The 24,143-nt window shown below is 42.8% G+C and overlaps 1 long non-coding RNA gene across 2 annotated transcripts in view; it reads left to right on the top strand.

The window, feature by feature from the left end:
- LOC139181273 (uncharacterized) overlaps positions 1 to 24,143 on the top strand; it is a 137,989-nt gene that overhangs the window by 64,000 nt on the left and 49,846 nt on the right. For both annotated transcript variants that reach the window (XR_011565279.1, XR_011565280.1), the window contains exons 4-5: positions 2,033 to 5,981; positions 18,683 to 18,811. This is a non-coding gene — a long non-coding RNA (uncharacterized lncRNA). The remainder of the gene's footprint in view (positions 1 to 2,032; positions 5,982 to 18,682; positions 18,812 to 24,143) is intronic.

The raw sequence follows: 24,143 nt of genomic DNA on the forward strand, positions 1-24,143 counted from the left end.
AACCTATATGGGAAGAGAATCTGAAGCAGAATAGTTCCATGTATGTGTATAACTGAATCACTTGGCTGTACAGTTGGAACTAAGACAACAGTGTAAATCAACTATACTTCAAATTTTTTTTTAAAAGATGCATGCACTTCAATGTCCACAGCAGCACTATTAAGAGTAGGTAAGACGTGGAAACAAAGCACCTGTCTTATCAAGAGTGGAATGGATCGAGACGTGGTGCGCATATGCCATGGAATACTACTCAGCCGTAAAAAAGAACAAAATTTTGCCACTTTCAGCAGCCTGTGTCTACTTGGGGGCCATTATGCTTCGTGAAGTAAGTCCAAGAGAAAGACAAATACTGTATATGATATCGCGTAAATGTGGAATCTAAAAAATTCAACAATCCAGTGAATTTCACAAAAAAAGAAGCAGACTTCACAGATATAGAGAAACTACTGGATCCCAGTATGGAGAGGGAGGGAGCAGGCAATAGATGGGTGGGGATTAAAAGATATAGACTAATACATATGAAATAAATAAGCTACAAGGCTATATTGTATGGCACAGGGGATGTAGCCAATATTTTACATTAAATATGCTGCTGCTGCTGCTAAGTCGCTTCAGTCGTGTCCAACTCTTAGCGACCCCATGGACTGCAGCCCACCAGGCCCTTCCATCCATGGGATTTTTGCAGGCAAGAGTACTGGAGTGGGGTGTCATCGCCTTCTCCGTACATTAAATATAAATTACTATATTACTATTAGTAACATATTCTTACTATATATACTTACAAGTATACATATACTTACTATATAGTAGTATATACATTACTATAGTATACATTACTCTCTATATGTATGTGCACATACATATACATGTATGTGCACATACATGTATACATACATGTATATGTGTGTACATACATACATATACATGTGTATATATACTATAGTATACATTACTATAAATATAGGTTGATATTAACTATAAATATATTAAAACTGTGAATCACTATGTCGTCCATGTGACACATATTGATAATATTGTAAATCAATTTATAATTTTTTTTTTTACAAAAAAGTAAAGTAAGAAAGTTAAGGGTCAGATTACAAAGCTGAGAATTCACAGTATGGATATTGTTCACAGATTTCAAGTTTGCATGGACTTACATCCAGATGAGTAGGAAAAGAAACAGATTAAATACAAACAAATATTTGAAAAAAATCTTAATGAGTACAGTGCAATAGATACATGAGAATCAATATTGGTAAATTTGTCTAGAGCAATATAGAAAGCCAATAAAACTGAGCTGAATCAACATAACTAAATCAAGACTATTTATGCTTATACCAGTTTGCTGCTGCTGCTGCTGCTGCTGCTAAGTCACTTCTGACTCTGTGCGACCCCATAGATGGCAGCCCACAAAACTAAAAGGAACAAAGTTGAAGGTTTTCAGTTAATTTTAAGACTTACTTTGGGGACTTCTCTGGTGGTGCAGTGGCTAAGAATCCACCTGCCAATGCAGGGGACACAGGTTTGATCCCCAGTCCAAAGATTCCACATGTCTTGGAACAAGGAAGGCCACGTCACACAGCTCCTGGTGCCCGCGCTTCGCAGCAAGAGAAGTCACCACGATGAGAAGGTCGCAGGCCGCAATGACAGAGTCGTCTGTATGCTTGTAGTCTGTTCTCTACAACTCTGCACTGCCCGCCACTGGAGAAAGACCACATGCAGAAATAAAGACCCAGCCCCGCCAAAAACAAATTTGTACAGAGACTTAGAGTAATCAGGGTGTTTGCACGGAGAGCTCAGGGAGGGAGCCACGCCATTCATGGGCTCACTCCTCTTCCACAAAGGCACTGAACCAGGTTCATGGAGAAACATCCTTTATGAAAATACAAATAGATAAAACATTTTATACATATGTAAAGGCGCTTAATGTATATTTGTATCTTCACTAAGAAGTATCCACGAACATGGATGAATGAACGAATGAGGTTTTCACCCATTCCATTTCATTGATGGAAATCTCCTGTTGCAGGACCAGGGATGGAAGAACATTGAAGGGTGCGTGCTCTCTCTGATCGAGACCTGTTGTTCCAGAAAGGGAGTCGAACACCCAACCCAGGAGTCTCTGCTGGGGACCCAGGGGCAAGACCAGGGCCCCTGGGCTGGGGGGAGAGCCACTTTGAGAAGACTGGTGGGGGAGGGTTAATGCAGAAGGCATGCTGAACTTGGTGTTGGTGCTGAACTTGGCATCCTGACATAGTGACCAGATTCAGTGTTCAATACACTTCCTGTGGGGACTTGCCTGGTGGCTCAGGGGTAGAGAGTCTGCCTGCAATGCAGGAGGCCCAGAGGTGGGAAGATCCCCTGGAAGAGGGCATGACAACCCACTCCAGTACTCTTGTCTGGAGAGTCCCATGGACAGAGGAACCTGGCAGGCAATAGTTTGTGGGGTTGCAAAGAGTCAGACACAACTTAGGGACCAAATAACAATACTTTTTGTAGCAAAGCAACAGTTGCTCAAAGCTGAAATCAAAATCTGCTTTCTATTTGTCATGTAGAAGGAGAGGGAACCTCATTTTCCATTTCTATTTTTTGTGGAACAGTTTTAGGGTTATGGCAACACTGAGAGGAAAGTATAAAGAATCCCATATAATCCCATCTGCCCCCACACAAGCAGTCTCCCCCCATTATCAACACTCCCCCTTCAGATGAAACATTTATTACAATGGATGAGCGTACATTAACATGCTATCATAACCTAGAGTCCACAGTTTACATTAGGCTTTGGTCTTAATGTTGTCCATTCTATGGGTTTAGGCAAATTTATAACAGCATGTATTTGCACCTGTAGTATTGGGCAGACCTGTTCGTGAGAAGCCATGAAGAGCTGTTATAAAGGAGATCTAAGTGGAAAGGATAAAACATCCTGCTAGCAGGTCTAAGGGCTTCCCTGGTGGCTCAGCTGGTAAAGAATCCCCTGCAATGCAGGAGGCCTGGGTTTGATTCCCTGGGTTGGGAAGATCCCCTGGAGAAAGGATGGGGTACCCACTCCAGTATTCTGGCCTGGAGAATTCCATGGACTGTATAGTTCACGGGGTCGCAAAGAGTCGGACACGACTGAGTGACTGAAATGAACTGAATATTTATATATGGACTCTCAGCTCAGTTCAGTCATTCATCCGTGTCTGACTCTGCAACCCCATGAATCGCAGCATGCCAGCCTTCCCTGTCCATCACCAACTCCCAGAGTTTAATCAAACTCATGTCCATGGAGTTGATGATGCCATCCAGCCATCTCATCCTCTGTCGTCCCCTTCTCCTCTTGCCCCCAATCCCTCCCAGCATCAGAGTCTTTTCCAATGATTCAACTCTTCGCATGAGGTGGCCAAAGTACTGGAGTTTCAGCTTTAGCATCATTCCTTCCAAAGAAATTCCAGGACTGACCTCCTTTAGAATGGACTGGTTGGATCTCCTTGCAGTCCAAGGGACTCTCAGGAGTCTTCTCCAACACCACAGTTCAAAAGCATCAATTCTTCGGCGCTCAGCCTTCTTCACAGTCCAACTCTTACATCCATACATGACCACTGGAAAAACCATAGCCTTGACTAAACGGACCTTTGTTGGCAAAGTAATGTCTCTGCTTTTCAATATGCTATCTAGATTGGTCTTAACTTTCCTTCCAAGGAGTAAGCGTCTTTTAATTTCATAGCTGAAGTCACCATCTGCAGTGATTTTGGAGCCCAAAAGAATAGTCTGACACTGTTTCCACTGTTTCTCCATCTATTTCCCATGAAGTGATGGGACCAGATGCCATGATCTTAGAAAGATGTTACTGATGAATCTATTTGCAGGGCAGCAGCAGAGATGCAGACTTAGAGATCAGACTTGTAGACACAGCAGGAGGAGGAGAGGGTGTGACGTGGGGACAAAGTTGCATGTAAACATACAGACCAACATCTGTAAAATAGACAGCCAGGGGGGAATTTGCTGTGTGACAGAGGAAACTCAACCCTGGGCTCCATGACCACCTAGAGGGGTGGGCTGGGGTGAGAGGTGGGAGGGGGTTCAAGAAGAAGGGGAACATGTATATACCTATGGCTGATGCATGTGGATGGATGGCAGACACCAACACATTAATGTCAAGCCATTATCCTTCAATTACAACATAAGTGAATTAATTAAAAAGATGGTGAAACAAGCCAGGCATGTGAAAGTGGTCACTACAAAAAAAAAAAAAAACTTTTTTATATTTGCTCCAATATTTTGAAAATTTAAAATAATCTTCATTACATTTACCCAAACACACACCTCTCTAATTTCATAATTTCTGTTATAATGGGACCACCCCCATCTTCTAGAGAAGGAAACAGCAACGCACTCCAGGATTCTTGCCTGGAAACTTCCACAGATAGAGGAGCCCGGTGGAGGCTACAGTCCACAGGGTTGCAGATAGTCAGCCATGACAGAGCACCCCATGTTGGTCAAAGCTTTGAAAATTATGTAATGCTCTTTTCTATTTCTGCATTTTTCTAACATCCATTTAATAAACATATATAGGCTCTCAAAGAAATTACTGAGAAGGAAAGAGTAATTAGTTCTCACCTAATTGCACTGAATCCACCACCCATCATGGTCTAGAAAGTGGCCACAGGGTGGGAGAAACCCTAACAAACAAAACCACGACCTAGAAATGGAGAACGATTTATATAACATTCCCAAACTGACTAGAGATATACACAGGACAAGTTTTGGTCAAAAATAGGCAGATGTAAAAGGCAATGGCACCCCACTCCAGTACTCTTGCCTGGAAAATCCCATGGACGGAGGAGCCTGGAAGGCTGCAGTCCATGGGTTGCTGAAGGTCGGACATGACTGAACAACTTCATTTTCACTTTTCACTTTCTTGCATTGGAGAAGGAAATGGCAACCCACTCCAGTGTTCTTCCCTGGAGAATCCCAGGGACGGGGAGCCTGGTGGGCTGCCATATATGGGGTTGCACAGAGTTGGACATGACTGAAGCGACTTAGCAGCAGCAACCTTTCCATTCTAAACCCACTTCAGGGAGTCCTCCTCAGCTCCAGGAGGGGCTCTCACCGCCCCACAACTGCCTCTCAGATAAAAGTCGATTTGCAAACTGTTGTACAGAGTTTTTTCACATGTGTGCTAAGGATGGAATTTTTATGAAGCAGGCTAGCATATTTAAAGATATAAGAGTTCCCCAAAGGTCATAAATAACTACACCAATCTACAACTCTATTTTCCACAGGAAGGAAGAACCCCTATCTGTACACATTACAGAAATCCCAAATTGCTAACTGCTTTGCTGTTCCCTGGCCACACAGAATGAAGTTGCCTCCATGTAGCACAGGATAAGGCTTTGAGTGGAGACCAAACACAGCGATCTGCATTTGCAGTCACTGTTTCACTGACTTGAAGAAGAAAACGAAAAAGGTTGAAAATATCCCACTTACATGTGGATCTAAAAAGATGACACAAATGAACTTATTTACAAGACAGAAACAGACTCACAGACTTTGAAAACAAACTTATGGTTACCAAAGGGGAAAGGTGAGGGGGAGGGATAAATGAGGAGTTTGGGACTAACATATACACATTTCTATAATGTAGATAATCAACAAGGACCTACTGTATAGTGCTGGGAACTCTACTCAATATTCTGTAATCACCTGTATGGGGAAAGAATCTGGAAAAGAATGGGTATATGTACATGTTTAACTAAACCACTGTGCTGTACATCTGAAATACAATATTGCAAATCAACTCTACCCCAATGTAAAATACAAATAAAATTACAAAAAATAAAAAAATTTGATAGTTCTCTCTCAGAACATAGAATGCTCTTACTTTATGTCTTTTTATTTTGCAAAAACTAATTCACCTTATTTCTTCCAGTCTGATTGGAAAAAGATTTAAACATTGGTCCTGGAAAATTAAGTTCCAGAAAGCAGTAGTATCAAAGGTGAGAATGTTAACTGCCAAGTTCTAAACTTCTCAGGAGTCCACACTGCTACCCAGCTTTTCGCACTGCCATCCCCTCACCCAACTGACTCCTGAAAGGTCCTAAGAGGCTGCTGTCGGGAGGCCATTCTCCATGGGTCTCATGTGTTTCTGCCCATTTTCCATACAAAGGCGTTGGCAGCTTTTGTTCTGTGCTGTCTTATCAAGGAGGGTGATGGGGCACACAGCCTGGGAGAATAGAGACAGTATCTTATTTCTTGAGAGCAGATTTGTTTCCTGACAAAGCCAAAAAAAACAGTATCCTTCTAGGGCAAAGTTTGGGCAGGTGGGCTAGTGGTCCCCTTATAAGTGTGGGGCTTTCCTTAACTCAGGACTCCTCAACTGGGACACAAACTCACCCTGTACCTGGCATCCCTCTGGATGCGCCTCTTTGATGGTCCACCCCCTGGGTGACTCGGGGTGAGAGGTAAGGGGCCGTGGACTGACCGAGGCCCATGCTGCCTGTTGTCCCATGAGAAATAAAGTCTGTCTCTGACCCAGGAGGCTTGTCTTTTCTACTGATACCTAACAAAACTGTGACAGGTCAACTTACTAGCTTTGCAAGTAGGGCTACGGTTCTTGACATCTGAAAACAACTTCAGGTAAAAGTATTCCAGAGTATACTGTATTGGTGTTTTTCTTTCTGGCTTACTTCACTCTGTATAATAGGCTCCAGTTTCATCCACCTCATTAGAATTGATTCAAATGTATTCTTTTTAATGGCTGAGTAATACTCCATTGTGTATATGTACCACAGCTTTCTTATCCATTCATCTGCTGATGGACATCTAGGTTGCTTCCATGTCCTGGCTATTATAAACAGTGCTGCGATGAACATTGGGGTACACGTGTCTCTTTCAATTCTGGTTTCCTCAGTGTGTATGCCCAGCAGTGGAGAGGGAGAAGGTGGGATGATTTGGGAGAATGGCATTGAAATACGTATAATATCATATATGAAACGAGTCGCCAGTCCAGGTTCAATGCATGATACTGGATGCTTGGGGCTGGTGCACTAGGACGACCCAGAGGGATGGTATGGGGAGGGAGGAGGGAGGAGGGAGGAGGGTACATCAGGGGTTAATATTGTTGCTAAATCCCCTCACTGGTTCTGCTTTTCTCCTAGCCTGGGTGAGGCCCCCCTGAGGGGGTTTTCTCTAAGGAGCATGCTCTGCATATTGTGCACACAGTCTGTTTTAAAAGCTCCACTGTTCAAAAAACTTTTTGTCTTCCTCAGGCTTAGGCAATGCTTTAGGAGGCTTTGGGGGCAAAGTGGGGAACTCCTGGGTCCTGGGAGGCACAAACGGAGGCGGTGGCGATCACCTTAAATCAGAAAGTGGTGGATAAGTTTTTTAAAAGTTTGTGCAGAGGGGGAGGAAGCTCTCCAGGGCGCTCGGCCACAGCGTCCTGTAAGTCCTCTCCTTCCTCAGGAGGTAGAGCACTTTCTCCCTCCTTTTTTTTTTTTTCAATAGCAGAAATTATGATCTGTGCAGAAAGTGGAGACTCACCACCATCCACCACTATAGCCTCCCCCACAGGCTATCTAACAGCCTCATGACAGAGGTCCAGGACATGTCTAATCATATTCCACAGAGCCAATAAACATTTGTCTATTCTTAGATGCAGATAAACCCATTTTTTTTGAGAATATTTTTATTTATTTTGTACCCTCTTTACCCTGTCTAAACTGCAGAGGGGACTAGGAAACAAGCCTCAAGGTAAGGATCAAATTCATCCTCGGGACTAGAGAAAACCCTTCTCTGGGAAACTCCTAGCAGAGGCCCCTTACCCCCACATGGAGGAGGAGGCATGGGGGGATGGGAGTGTCCTGTATTTCTCCTCTCCTGTTGCGGAGATCCTTTGACTGTTTGGTGACTAAATCTTACAGAGTGTCTGATGGGGGATGTTTCCCTCAAGCTCCTAGGAGTGGATGGTCTGATTAGGGATGTTTTTCTTAAACTTTTAGGAGCATCTTTAGCTAAAAAAGACCAATCCTCATCAGAATGGTATCGAGCTGCTGTTTCCTCTAAATCTTCCTCATCCTGAGGGGAGAGCTGATCTTTCTTCTCATCCCTATCTTCTACATGCTCATTGGCAGTCATAGTGGCTAGCCATTTGTTTAGCTGCCGACAGCTAGGTATAGCCTCTTCATTTTCACTTTTCTTTATAACAGGTACGTTTTCAGATTCGCTTTTCTGTTTAACAGGTACTTTTCCAACTTCACTTTCCTCTTCAACAGGTACCTTTTCAAATTTATGAGCTAGATCTAAAGCATCTCTAATCATATTCCACAGAGGAAAGGTGTAAGTAGGGATTTTTTCCAAGCTGTGATGAGCACAATAAGCTCTTAGCTGTTTCCCTAGTTTTCCCCAGATATCTAGGTTAACAGTGCCCTGTTGTAGAAACCAAGGGCAGTGCTCTTGTACAAATGTAAAAAATGATTGAATGGTAGATTTTTTAACTTTGATTCCTCTTTTATTTAATAACTGTAAAATTACTCCTATAAAGAGCTGTCTTTCATTTGATTCAGCGTTACCCATGTCAGAAAATTAAGTATAATAGAAAATAAAGCTTTTAGCTTTCAAAAGATCAGGCTTTTCTTTGGCCTTTTAACTTCAGAAACCGTTTTTTCTCTCTAAGTCTAACTCTTTAACACTTTCAACACTTCCCACTCCTCTCCCCCTGTCTATTCTACAGGGGGGTCCACAGCACCCTGAGTGGGGTCCTAGCCATCCCGAACACTGGGGGAACAATAGGGCTGTTGACCCTAATTGTTCTGAGGGAGGAGCAGTAGGGCTGATGACCCAAACTGTTCCGAGGGAGGAGCAGTAGGGCTGATGACCCAAACTGTTCCGAGGAGGGGGAACAATAGGGCTGATGACCCTAATCGTTCTGAGGGAGGAGCAGTAGGGCTGATGACCCAAACTGTTCTGAGGAGGGGGGCAATAGGGCTGATGACCCTAATTGCTTTGGGGAGCTTACCTTCGAATAGCCTGTCTCGGGCGCCACCTGCCGAGGTCCAGCCCCAGCTGATCCAGGGTATTCGAAGGAGAGACAGCATCGGCGATTTATCTAAATATTAATTAGAGATATAAAGAGTAATAGGATGAGGATAGCTCAGTAGGAAAATTCAGTGGAGAAAAGAGGCTGAGTAGCTTGGTTTATGCCTAAAATCAATATAATCCGTGACACCAGGTTAGCTTTGACCACGGAGGCCGCAGGCGCCCTCTCAAATAGCGGAAGGTGCCCCACCTTAGACACCTTCTCCAGTGGGTCTTAGAAGCCCAGGCAAATAAATGGTCGCAGAGGACCTCCGCACTCCAGATGGAGACTCAGCTGAAAATTGAGAAGAAAGAATGACATGGGGAGACCAAGCTTTGGTGAGCAAGGCCCGTAGCTTTATTTTCAACAGGGGCTTTTATACCCTAAGTTACACATAGAGGATAATAGGGGATGTGAAATCATGCAAAGTCAGCAGTCTTTGATCCTTATCAAAAACTAGGGTTTCTTTCCTGCAAATTTATCGTATACAAATGGTTTAGGTGAGTTACATCACCTTCTGGCCAGAAGGCCTATTAACATTTTATGACTCTTCACAAAGGTTTGTCAACTGTAAGACTTATTTTCTCTAAGAGTAATTATTTTTAGGTTTGGCGCCATCTTCTCAAGGTGTTAGATAAAATTGCATTCCTATAGGGCAGAGGTGTAATGGGTTTACAACAAAGGAAAGAATTTATTACCTTAAGGGTCTAAAGTTGCTAACACCAAGGCCACTACTTATTTTTTCTACATACCAACTATATTAATTAATACACATTCAAGGATACAATACAGGGGATGTGGAAACGTGGCAGCAAGCATTGGCTCATCAATGAAATCTTTTACTAGTTTTATTCTGACAGTTTCTAACTCTCTGAGAGGCTCTAAGCTATTTGAATATCCTAAGCTTCCCATGCCTCTCGAGGCTGGGAGACTGTAAACAATTGTATACATAGCTGTAGGAGTCCGGGTAAACTTGTCAGGAGAGTTAGAGAGCTATTTGAGGGGTTTGGATTTAAACACTCCTAATTGCCCAGGAACTTTATTAATTGGAGCTGTAAGTTAACTCTTTGTCAGAGAGAGCGAGATGGTGGTGGGAGACAGCCCCCAGTAAAGTCAGAGGTGAGAGCACAAAGCAATAAAGTAGGCAGACTCTGGTTCTTAGGGGGTAGATGCTCCAGAATATCCAGGGGGACTCCTGAGGCTCGATCCCACCTTTGCGTATGCCGAGCCTCCTTCCTCATGAACTTTGTCAAGAGTGGAGTGCCTCTTGCTGGCCCCCAGCAGTACTCAACGAGTCAAAATAAATTCTGGGCTCCCATCCATTTTTGACATACAGAGTCCAAGTCCAGCAGGCCCAGGGATGCCCCCAAAACATCTCACTTTCCTGGACGTGTAGGCATCTGAGAACCCAATCCAAAATGCTCAAGCTATCAAGTGTATCCCAGTGTGTGTTGATGCATCTTCAAATTTCCCATGCCAGGAGTATACAAAACTTGGAACTCTTCACTGCTTCTTCTATTCCTCTCACTTATTCTTAATCCAATGGAGAGTTGCTGGGAGGTTTTAAGGAGAGGGCTGACCTGACCTAATTTATTCTCAAGGAGAAAACTCTAAGACATGGACTAGAGGGGACAAAAGAAGAAGCTAGTGGAAGCTCTTGGGGGGGGGTGGTTCTGGTGAGAGAGGATGGTTATAGGGCTGGATGGTGGCAGGCAGGAGGGAGAGAAGGAGACGGACTTGACACATGGTCTAGAGTAGGACTTAGCACCTGACTGCACATAAGTGTGGAGGAAGAGGGAGTGGTCAGGAACAACACCCAGGTTTTCAACACTAATCAGTCTGGACACTCCTGGAACAGGGGGAATGGATGAGAAGCAGGGAATGAGTTTTGGAGAGCTGACCAAGAGTTCGGTTTTAGATATCCTAAGCTCAGTGAGACATCCCGATGGATAGGGCAAGAATTGACAAGCGATTAATCTCCAAAATATATAAATAGCTCATGCAGCTCAATATCAAGAATACAAACACCCCAATCAAAAAATGGGTGGAAGACCTAAGTAGACACTTCTTCAAAGAAGACACTCAGATGGCTAAAAAGCACATGAAAAGATGGTCAGTATCACTAATTATGAGAGAAATGCAAATCAAAACTACAGTGAGGTATCACCTCATACCAGTCAGAATGGCCATCATTAAAAAAGTCTACAAACAATAAGAGAGGGTATGGAGAAGAGCGAACCCTACTACACTGTCAGTGGGAACATAAATTGGTACAGCCACTATGGAGAACAGTATGGAGGTTCCTTAAAAAAAACAAAAATAGAGCTACCATATGATCCAGCAATCCCACTCCTGGGCATATATCTGGAGAAAATTATAATTCAGAAAGATACATGCACCCCTGTGTTCATTGCAGCACTATTTACAATAGCCAAGACATGGAAACAACCTAAATGTCCATCAATAGAGGAATGGATAAAGCAGAAGTGGTACATATACACAATGGAATATTATTCAGCTATAAAAATGAATGAAATAATGCCATCTGCCACAACATGGAGAGATCTAGAGATTGTTGTACTGAGTGAAGTGTCAGAGAAAGACAAACACCATATGGCATCACTTATATGTGGAATCTAAAAAAAGGGAGGGTACAAATAAACTTACCTACAAAATAGCAATAGAGTCACAGATGTAGAAAATAAACTTGTGGTTACCAGGGGGTAAAGAAGGGGTAAGGGATAAGGTCTCTGCCCTTCCCCCGAGGCAGGTCATAAGACCCTCAGGTTACAGGTGCCCCTCACCCCCATACCCGAGGAGAGGAGCATTCCTTTCTCTGCAGATGGAGTGATGCTGGAGAGAATCTGAAGGAACTGTCCTTGCTGGGTTACCCCCAGTTGAAACTTCCCATGCCTTTCCACCCTTCATCAGACCTAGTATAGAAACACTCAGGGGTAACCGTTTCTTTGAGTCTTCATTTCCTTATGAAGCTTCCCAGATTGGATAAAATTTATATTACAGAAATGTGTGTACTTTCTTCCTTTTTTTTCCTTTAATTTATATTGGAGTATAGTCAATTTACAATGTTGTGTTAGTTTCAGGTGTAGAGCAAAGTGGATTGATTATACATACACATATATCTACTCTTTTTTAAGATTCTTTTCCCATATAGGTCGTTACAGACAATTGAGTAGAGTTCCCTGTGGTACAGAGTAGGTCCTTGTTGGTTATCTATTTCATATACTGTGGTGTGTGTATGTCCATTCCAATGTCCCAATTTACCCTCCCCCACATCCCCTAACCACCTGGTAACCATAAGTTTGTTTTCTCCATCTGTAACTCAGTTTCTGTTTTGTAGATAAGTTAATTTGTATCTTTTTTTAAAAAAATCCACATAAAAGCAATATCATATATTTGTCTTTCCCTGTCTGACTAACTTCACTTAGTCTGACAATCTCCAGGTCCATCCATGATGCTGCAAATGGCATTATTGCATTCTTCTTATGACTAATACTCCTTAGTATATGTGTAGCACATCTTCTTTATTCTTTCCTCTGCTGATGGCTATTTAGATTGTTTCCATGTCTTGGCTATTGTAAATACTGCTATGAGTATAGTGGTTCATGTATCTTTTCAAATTACAGTTTTCTCTGGATATATGCCCAGGATTGCTGGATCATGTGCTAGCTCTGGTTTTTAGTTTTTTAAGGAACCTCCACACTGTTTTCCATAGTGGCTGTCTGTACCAGTTTATATTCCCAGTAACAGTGTAGGAGGGTTCCCTTTTCTCCACATTCTCTCCAGCATTTATTGTTTGTACATTTTTTTAATGATGACCATTGATACCTCCAGAGAAGGCAATGGCACCCCTCTCCAGTACTCTTGCCTGGAAAATCCTATGGATGGAGGAGCCTGGTAGGCTGCATTCCATGGGGTGGCTACGAGTCGGACACGACTGAGTGACTTCACTATCACTTTTCACTTTCACTCATTGGAGAAGGAAATGGCAACCCACTCCAGTGTTCTTACCTGGAGAATCCCAGAGATGGCAGAGCCTGGTGGGGTGCCATCTATGGGGTCGCACAGAGTTGGACATGACTGAAGTGACTTAGCAACAACAGCATTGGTACCTCATTGTAGCTCTGATTTGCATTTTTGTAATAATTAGTGATATTGAGCATATTTTCATGTGCCTCTTGGCCATCTGTATGTCTTCTTTGGAGAAATGTCTATGTAGATCTTCCGCCCATCTTTTGATTGAGTTGTTTTCCTTATTTTTGATATTGAGCTGCATGAACTGTTTGTATATTTTGGAGATTAAGCCCTTGTTGGTTGCTTCATTTGCAAGTATTTTCTCCCATTCTGAGAGTTCTCTTTTCATTTTATTCATGGTTTCCTTTACTGTGCAAAAGCTTTTAAGTTTAATTACATCCCATGTGTTTATTTTTTGTTTTTATTTTCGTTACTCTAGAAGATGGAACAAAAACAATCTTCCTGCTATTTATGGCAAAATGTGTTCTGCTGATGTTTTCCTCTAATAGAGTTTTATAGTAACCAGCCTTACATTTAAGTCTTTAATCCATTTTCAGTTTATTTTTGTGTACGGTGTTAGGGGGTGTTCTAATTTCATTCATTTACATGTATCTGTCCAGTTTCCCCAACTGTGTGTACTTTCTTTTTATTAATCTGTCTTTTGTTTCTTAAGTTATTTTTATTAGAAAAATGAACGTTTTCTGTTTTCAGGTGCAAAATACTGATCTAGTACATCCCCAGGCCCCCGAGGAAGCCAGCTGTGCTTAACAACTCCCCCAGAGGAAACCCAGAAGACATGGCTGAGGAAGGCTTCTTATAGCACAAATTGTTTCCATGTCTTGGCTATTATAAGTAGTGTTGCTATGAACTAGCATGTATCTTTTAGAATTATATTTTTTCCAGATACATGCCCAGGAGTGGGATTCCTGGATCATATGGCAACTCTATTTTTAGTTTTTTTGAGGAATCATTTGAAATTTCATGTGTGCGTTCCCAAGGCCTTTTGTGCCCCACCTCAGAGGTCTGATGGCTTAGGAGCACTTGCGCACATGCTTGTTGGGGCCTGGAGCTTTCTCTGAAGATAAGCCCTAGACTCTGTTCATTTCCCTTCTGTATCCTTGCCACCAACAGGATGCAATGGGATTTCTGCTTTAAACCATGACCTTGGATCCCAATCTTGGCAGGACCTTTAAGAATATAAGGTGACTGAGGAATCTGAGCACATTGGGGGCTCCCCATTATTAATCAGAATGTGTGAGGTAATTCTTTGGAGAAAAGTTAATAAATACATACATTGGCTTCTCCAGTGGCTTAGTGGTAAAGAATTTGCTTGTAACACAGGAGAGGCAGGAGACCCAGATTAGATCCCTGGGTTGGGAAGATCCCCTGGAGGAGGGCATGGAAACCCACTCCAGGATTCTTGCCTGGAGAATCCCATGGGCAGAGGAGCCTGGTGGGCTACAGTCCATGGGGTCGCAGAGTCAGACACAACTGAGGGAGCATGTAGGAGTTGATGGCACTACACAAATGCACTGATGTGCTCAGGGCAACAGAACTTTCTGGTGCTTTTTACTCTTCCTGTAGCATCCTCAGCTGACACTGACTTTCTAGTTGAAAGCACCTCCAGTTGTCACCCATTGCCCACTCCCCTTTCCACAGGCCCAAATTAAGAGGATCCAAGTTCCCAGGGGGACAATGAATAATCCTGCTGAATCAGATATTTCTCATAGCACATTTCAGAGTGTGCGCTCTACCAAGCACAGAGGCAAGGCTTTCTGAGAACCATGTTACATGTTCACGAGCTTTCTCTGAGGTTCTTGCACGGCATCTAAGGGCTTATGGGCCCACCGTGAAGGTTGTGAAGGCTGGATGGATGATGATGTGTTTATGCGCATAAACCTAAATAACAAAAATCATTTAAAAGGTAAGTAGAGCACCGAACCATACTAAGTCTTTAAAGCTTATTTTAGGTGCATGGAGTCAATATCACACAAAAATGAACAATATCCATCTATTTTGTGATTACAGCAGTTGATGGCAAGTAAGTCAAATCCTTAGCTGACCTTGCCAATCTCAGGAGGTTGTGTGCTGCTACCATGCACTTGTCACAGTGGCAGAATCTCCTATACACAGAAGTGCTAATTTACACAAAGTGACAAGTCTCAATGTGTCATATCTGAAAATTAAAAAAGCTTATCTTTTAGGAGATAAAGTAGGTATTTGTACTCATTGTGCTTTCAGATGCCCCATTATAACCAAGATGGTTTTGCACAATCACAGGATCTTCATATTGACTGCTGGCAGGGCCTAGAAATCCTTCCCTTTCTGGGATAAATCCACCCCTGTCCCTAACCATGCCCCACACCATCCCAGCAGAGTAAGTGAAGGGGCTCCTTAGCCTGACGGTTCTCACTATGGGCTTAGTCGACTGCAGGGGCATTGCTCGAAAGTTCTGAGGTGCATTTCTGTCCTTTGGTACAATTTGGGGGGTACTAAGTTTTTTCTTTTAGTCCCTGTGTGATAGTCTTTACCACCTCCTATACCTTGTTCTGAACCCTCATCTTTAGTTTTTCAGGCAGTCTTCCACCAGATCATATCCCTTGAAACTATTCCTCACCTCCACTGTACAATTATAAGGAACTTGATTTAGGTCATATCAGAATGGCCTAGTGATTTTCTCTACTTTCTTCAACTTAAGTCTGTATTTTGCCATAAGGAGCTTATGATCTGAGCCAGAGTGAGCTCCGGGTCATGTTTATGCAGACTATGTAGAGCTTCTCCATTTTCAGCTGCAAGTTATTCCTTTACTTCCTACTTTTCCATTTCAGTCCCCTATTATGAAAAGGACATTTTGGGGGGATGGTAGTTCTAGGCTGTGATGTACATCTTCATAGCACCACTGGACTCTAGCTTCTTTGGCATCAGTGGTTGGAGCATAGACTTGGATTACTGTGATGCTGAATGCTTTGCCTTGGAAATGAACCAAGAACATTGTGTCCTTGTGCACACTACACCCAGTACCTGCAGTTTCGCACTCTTTTTGACTATGAGACTGCTCCATTTCTTCTAATGGATTTTTGCCCACAGATACAATGGTAATCTCAATTAAATTCACCCATTCCTGTCCATGTTAGTTGTCTGATTTCTAAAATGTTGACGGTCACTCTTGCCATCTCCTGCTTGACCAATTTCCATTGATTCATGGACCTAACATTCAAGGTCCCTATGTAGTACTGTTCTTTACAGCATCGGACTTTACTTTTACCACCAGACACATCCACAACTAAGCGTCGTTTTGACTTTGGCCCAGTCTCTTCATTCTTTCTGGAGCTATTTCTGGGCTCTTCCCCAATAGCATATTAGACACCTACTGACCTGGGGGGCTCAGGTATCTCCCCCTGGTATGATCTCCTGGTATCATATCTTTTTGACTTTTCATGATGTTCATGGGGTTCTCAAGGAAAGGATACTGAAGTGGTTTGGTATTCTCTTCTCCAGTGGACGCATTTTGTTAGAATTCTCCACCATGACCCGTCCACCTTGGGTGGCCCTGCAAAGCCTGGCCTGTAGCTTTTGAGTTACAAAAGGTGTGATCCACGTGATCATTTAGGTTAGCTTAGTGTGATTGTGGTTTTCGTTCTAGAGGATAGGGCATTGTAGTTCTTCTGTCTGCCCTCTGAAGAATGGGTTTAAGAGGCTTGTGGAAGCTTGCTCATGGGAGGGACCGGCTATGAGGAAACCTGGCTCTTGCTCTATTGGGTGGGGTAATGCTCAGTAAATAAATAAATAAAAATTAAAAAAGCATAAAGAAATATGTAATTATATCAATATGAGTAAAATCATTAATGATATTTATAGCCATTAGTTTGTTATTGAATACCTCATTAAGGATTTTGAACACAGAGAGAAATCTGTGAGATGTAGCTAATATGGAGGAGGATGAAACTTCCCTCTGCCCTTCTAGGTTTTTGTGGGTGGTCAAAGAATTAAACTGATGTCAGATAGATTAATAGGATAAAATAAAAGTATAATAACACATAGCCGTGAGAGAGACCCAGGAAAACTGAATATTCATCAACATGGCCAAAGCCCAGAGCCAAAGAGAAAAGATCATTTTAATGGTAGTTCTTTGGGACTTGAAAGGATAGGAAGGCAGTTCACATGGAAATGGGAAAGGGAATGTTGGTAAACAAATATTTTCTGTGCCAGGCAGAGACCCCGGGCCACAGAGTGGACTCTCATCTTTACGCCCTGCCAAGATTTCGCCACCACACCTTGCCCATAATCTTTGCCGCTGTCTCTGGTCATAGTTCTCTCCAGGGAACAGGACCTTTGTCTACGTTCTTTCAGGCAGTTAGGCCAAAGGTCAGGTTCCTTTCTGAATCTTTTGGCCTTGATTGTTTTCAGTTAGAATAATCTGTGTATCAAAAGAGACATTTTGAGATGGCATGTTTTGCTTCCCCATACTAACTAGGATAGTAAAACCAATTACAGTAAAGAAGAGAAATTTAAAAAGTTATTAATCCTAGTTTCCTTTGTATAACATTTACATTTTGAAAGATACATGTTAACATATAAAAACACTCTGTGAAATAACAGCCTATGAAGGAAAAATCTGATTTACTTTGCATTGTTCTTTGGAAAATCCAGGCAAGAGTACAGGAGTGAGGTGCCATTGCCTACTCCGTCGGAAAGTCAAGGAATGTTTAAATAAAAGTACATTTACAGTCACTGTTTAGAGTCAATGGCAGCAAATATTTCTTGCAGTATGTTGCTTTACAATGTTGTGTTAGCTTCTATTCCACACTAAATAATCAGACATACATATGCATATATCCTCTCACTTTGGATTTCCCTCGCATTGAGGACATCCCAGTGAATTAAGGAGAGTTCCCTGTGCTATACAGTATATTCCCAACGGTTGTCTATTTTATACATAGTATCAATAGTGTGTATGTGTCAATCCCAATATTCTAATTCCTCCCACCCTAACCCTTTCCCCCCTTGGTACCATGCATTTGGTCTCTATATCACTGTCTTCTTTTCTGCTTTGCAAATAGGGTCACCTATGCCATTCTTCTCGATCCGACATATATACGTTAATATTCAATCTTTGTTTTTCTCTTTCTGACTTCCTTCTCTGTATGACACTCTCTAGGTCCATCCACCTCTCTAACAATGACACAGTTTTGTTCATTTTTATGGCTGAGTAATATTCCACTGGGCTACCCTGGTGGGTCAATGGTAAAAAATCTGCCTGCCAATGGAGGAGCCGTGGGTTCAATCTCTGGGTCAGGAAGATACCCTGAAGAAGTAAGTGGCAACACACCCAGTATTTTTACCTGGGAAATCCCAAGGACAGAGGATTCTGGTGAGCTACAGTCCTTGGGGTCTGAGAAGAATCGGATACAACTTAGTGACAAAATAACAAGAACAATATTCCATCGCATATGCCTCCACAGCTTCTTTATACTTACATCTGTCAATGTACATCTATGTTTCTTCCATGTGCTGGTTGTTGTAAACAGTCCTGCAGTGAACATTAGAGTGCTTGTCTCTTTTTGAATTATGGGTCTGTGTTCTCTATGGCAGAGTTAATGCTGACCTGTAAGAAGGCTTACGCCAAGGAGGACCTCTAGGACTGCTTCTGCCAGTGCCCCCATCCCTGTGGTGAGCCCCAGCTGATCCATGCCTCCACAGGAGACTGTCGAACACTTGGAGGTAGGTCTGATTCAGTCTCCTGTGGAGTAAATGCTCCTTTTCTCTGGGTCTTGGTGCATGTGAGACTTTGTTTGTGCCCTCCAAGAGTGGTGTGTCTGTTTCCCCTACTTGTCTGGGAGTCCTATAATCAAATCCCACTGCCCTTCAAGGTCAGATGACCAGGGAATTCCAAGTCCCTTTGTGAGAACCGCAGGCTGGGTTCCTTGATGTGAGGTGCAGAACTTTCACAATCGTGGGAGAACTTCTTTGGTATTTTTGTTCTCTAGTTACCTACTCAGGGGTATGGGATTTGAATTCATTGTGATTGTACCCCTCCTATTATCTTGTTGTGACTTCCACTTTTTCTTTGAACGTGGGGTATCATTTTCGGTGTGTTCCAGTGTCCTCCTGTTGATAGTTGTTCAACAGCCAGTTGCAGTTATGGTGCAGGAGGAGACAAACAGACATCCTCCTACACCACCGTCTTGAAACAGAAACCTCTGAAATACACTTTGGAGTAGTGAGATGACAGGAGAACTGAAGGACACTAGGTCTGCCTCAGGCTGGGAGGAGTGGAACAGTGTGGCCTCTCGACAGATGCAGACCAAATGTCTATTTCCAGCTCTGTCACAAGTCTTGTGAACTTGAGAATATTACCAAATTCATAATCTGCAAAGTGAGTCTTCTAAACCCTATTTTGTAGAACTATTGTAATGTATGTGATATTTATAAAGTTCTTGCAATAATGGATTTCAAAGAATGACATTTATTCCTCTGATAATTATGACCACAGACCATCGTATCAACTGTTTGTGAATTTTTTTTTTTTACTTGCATGAGATATCAGAAATATGTGGCACTTTTGGAATGAACCAAGTTCTGCTTAGTAAAACTAAATAAAATTTCCCCATTTGTAAATATACCTTTTGAATGTAGAGGAATCTCCCCTGCCTGTATGCTACTCAGAACTTCTAGAATTTGTGTCAAGGACAAAGATCTTCCCTTCCAGTTGCCTTTTCATCCATACCACCACCCCCTATTTTCATTAATTTCACCAGCACCAAAAGTGTAGCCTTCATTTGAAGTTCCCCAAATTATGCTTAAAATAGGTAGTAGAACATTTCTGTAACATAGTGGCCTCTGACCCCAGTGTGGAGAGTGCTGTTACAGTGGGTATTAGATATCTCAGTTCAAGGAAATACCATCCTTTTTTCTGGCAAACACCCTGGAGGCAGTGGGGTTAAATCCCCAGTTTGTGCACTGTGTTTCCCTATACTGGGGCAGGAGCACAGAACCCATTTTATTCCTGTCCCAGGTGGAGAGTCTCTCTGTTTTACCCACAGTCTCAAAGTAAGAATCAAGGGTAATCTTCCATTCCATTCTTCAACTTCTCAACTTAAACCCCGCATTTGAGGGTCACCCCCTGCCCTCAATTCACTCAGCCTCATTTAGCCCACCAACCCACCTAACTTCAAATTACATCCTCAAGGGAACTGCAGTGTTCCAAAGCGCCCACATTTGTCTCCTCAAAGCATTTACTTTTGACTTGCTCTAATCTGAAACCTCCTCTTGTTCTCATCCCTTGTTTCAACTTGTCATATGTTTAGGTCGCAAAGGGTATCTCCCCATCTGCTTGATATGGTGGCAACTTATAGACACTTACCTTCTATGGACAGTGGCTCAGGCTTCTTTTTATTACTATCCCCAGTTCTGCCATGGAGCATTCCAAGGAGTAGATACTCAATTAGTGGTTGGAAATACGAGTGACAATGGTAAAGTTGTCTACTGTATTACTATTTAATTTCTCCCACAATCTTGAATAAACTCAGGAAATACTTTTACTAAAAAGGAGTATGAAAAGAATTTAACAAAACCAAAAACTTAACAAAATTTACTTTTTCTTTTCTTTTTTACTTGATCTAAGTTATTTTACCACAGAGTCTCTTCAAATTTGCATGAAAATCCCTCTTCCATTGCTGTGTTTTCTTGTTCTAGATCACACAGCAATCAAAAGTTTCTAAGTCTGCATTATAAAATATAAAAACTTTAACTGGAACCTGATAAACAGTAATAAATATGTGATCCATATTTTCACCAGCGGAATACTGATTTCCTGTTTTTGTCCTCCCGAAGAGAAAGAATTTATTGGAGAGACAGGGCAGTTTTAAGTAGCAGTTTTATTAAGCAGAGCAAAATTACACTCCTGAGAAGGATGAGAGCAGGCTGTCTGGAAACCAGAAGCGGTCCTGCCATGTGGTAGGGTCATGTGTGTCTTGTGACATTTGACTGACAAGTTGATGGACAGCTTTAGGTTATATAAGTTTTCTCCTAGTGTGCAGGCAGTTACTCAAGAGTACCCAAGCAAAATCCATGGAGTGGGAGGGAAGACAGAAACCACAGTGCTATTTTTATAAATATGGCATCATGAACCCTGGGTTACATTAGTCGCACCTGTGACACCCCGTGCTGGCAGTTTTGTCTTGCTTGGTCCTGGCATGGCTGGAAGCCAGTGGTGGTCATTGGCCAGAACAGGGAGCCTTTCTGGGTGTGCTCTGATCACCAGTGTTCAGGTGGGGAAGAGGAAGACAAAGCATCCCTGGCTGCTAACCTGGCTCAAGTATTATACTCCCAATTAGATTCTGAACAGGGAACAGCCATCGTTCCCATGGGAAATGGTTGGGAGTTTGTCATGTGATAGCTGTCTCCCAGCTGAGTGCTGAATCTGTATATAGTTGTCCTTTCTGCCTGAGAGGGTGTCTGAGCAAGGATGATATAAATGTCCTTCTGGGTTAATTCAAAAGTCATAGATGTCTAAACTTGTCTAGATATTTTTTGGGGTCATCTGAGAATTGTCCCTAATCTTGTTTTATCCAACTGAGATCCTGCATGGAGAGGGGAACTCAGATTCTTATGGAAGTCTGGTGGGCCCTATGACTTCCTGAGGTGGATAGAGTTTAAGGAGTTCTGGAGTCCCAGGTTAGAGGGCAAAGCATTGGTGATGGGGGCCGGGAGTAGTGGTGTTCAATGCTGAGTACAAATGAAGAAGAGGTCTGTGGTCCAAGAGACTCCTTCTTTTGTCCAGAAAGAGTTCCTGTGAACAGGGCTCAGTGGCTGGCTGATGGTTAGTATCATCTGGAGAAGGGAAAAGGCTTTTGTAGGCAAATTTAGCATTGCCAAGCCAGCAGAGTCTACCTGGCAAGTCTTTCAAAGTTCAGAGTTTTTCCTAAAGGCAAGGAAGACTTGGACCTCGCTGGAATCCTAAGGGCAAGTCTTCAGCGATGGACAGTCAGTTACCCATCTGAAAAGGAAATGACGAATGCTCATAAGGGGCTTCGGGTGTCACTGAATTCCCTTATGGACTTTTCATGGCTGTGGCATCCCTCACCTGTGATCTTGCTGGGCAGAATGTGGTTCAGTTCTCGCCCCAGGGGCCGTTGTGTCTTCCCTGAGTATTTTTTTAAGAAATTATTTATGTATTTCATTTTGGTTGTGCTGGCTCTTCCTTGCTGCGTGTGTGTTCTCTAGTTTCGAGGAGCAGGGGCTACCCTTCATTGGGGTGCACTGGCTTCTCATTGTGGTGGCTTCTCTTACTGTGGAGCACAGGCTCTAGGACGCATAGGCTTCACTAGTTGCAGCAAGAAGAGGTAAAGTAGAAGAAGTGTTAGGAGATTGCTGTTGTTGTTCAGTCTCTAAGTCATGTCTGACTCATTGTGACCCCATGGATTGTAGCCCTCCAGGATCCCTGTCCATGGGATTCTCTGGGCAGGAATACTGGAGTGGGTTGCCATTCCCTTCTCCAGGGGGACTTCCCAATCCAGGGATCGAACCCCGGTCTCCTGCCATTTCAGGTAGATTCTTTACCGTCTGAGGCACCAGGACAGCCATATTTCAGAAGGTAGCCAGAAAATTTTTAGCTCAATGTCTTTTCTTTTCTTTTGTTTGTCCATTCTCACCCTATCCTGTAGACACTCTCAGCTTGAATTTTATAAACAGAAAATGGAGGCATTCATGGCATACAGTGTCTGGATTTGGACACCAAAGGCAAAGATACTGGGAGTCTAGGTGCAGAGAAATGCAGAAGAAAGTGACTTTCATTCTAGCCCTATGAGCCAGTTTAACAGGCCATAGTTTAAAATTTTCAAAGGGGTGGCATGGAGACCTCCTCTAGCTGAAACCTATCACATCAGGTTTTGACTCAAATCCACATGGCCAGGACTCCAACCCCCAAAAATCCAGTTTGGGACTTGAACCATGGTCTTTTAATTAGAATCACTCACCTGGTAGCTGGTCTTAGGGCAGCTCAGGTTGTTTGTGTCTCAGCACAGAAGGAATTCAGCAAGAGGCAAAGTGTTAGGCAAGAAATAGATTAATATAGGATGCTTGTAAGAGATGCAAGCAGTCAGGTGACGGAACTCTGCCTGGACGATTAAGTGGAATACATTCTATAGTCAATGGAAAGTGGAGGACTAGGAAAGACTGCCTTCTTTGAGTACAGGTCAGGCTTACATCACTGCCTCCCAATTCATTTGGAGCAGGAGAGTGTCTGACCTTATGAGGTCAAACTTGGATTATTGTAGAACTTCTTCAAATGGATAGAAGGGTCGTGACATTCCTCTTTTACCTAAAGGCCTGGGGAACATCTCATGTATTATTTATGGCTTTATATTTAAACAAACCTGCCTTCTTCCACTACATTCTGATACCTTTCTTGAACGATGTTAACTTACAATGGTCTACCAATTGTTCCTATGTTTCTCTACCTCTATTTGCCTCCTAGACTTCTAGATCTTCCAGTCTGTCTGTCTGTGGTCAAGGCCTCATTCTTGTCTGACTCTTTGCAACCCCATGAACTGCAGCACTCCAGGCTCTCTGTCCATGGGATTCTCCAGGCAGGAATACTGGAATGGGTAGCCACTTCCTCCTCCAGGAGATATTCCAGAACAGGAATCAAACCTTCATCTCCTGCATTGCATGTGGATTCTTTTCCACAGAATCACCTGGGACAGCTACCTGTATCCTATGCTATTCTATCCCTGTCATATGGAGGCAGGCTCCCGGAGCCAAGAGTTGTCGATTCTCCTGGTGGGAGCCTTCTAATGAAGGTCTCTAGCTTGGACTATTGTCTGGAATTTAGTGAGCAATTTTCTTCCCAACAAGTGGAAGGGGCAGCTATGCATGTGCAGAAACATCAAAGGTAAACTTTCCTAGCAAGGACTTGAGGGGAGGAGCATGCCACTTGGTTTGAAGCCTTCCTTCAATTCCCTTTATCATGGAGGATTGGAAGGACAAATGCCCAGGGAAATCAGTCTGCACAGAGTAGCTGACCCACGTATGAAAGAACTGTCTTCCCTGC

Source organism: Bos indicus, chromosome X (genome assembly GCF_029378745.1).
Source record: "Bos indicus isolate NIAB-ARS_2022 breed Sahiwal x Tharparkar chromosome X, NIAB-ARS_B.indTharparkar_mat_pri_1.0, whole genome shotgun sequence".
NCBI classification, from domain to species: domain Eukaryota; kingdom Metazoa; phylum Chordata; class Mammalia; order Artiodactyla; family Bovidae; genus Bos; species Bos indicus.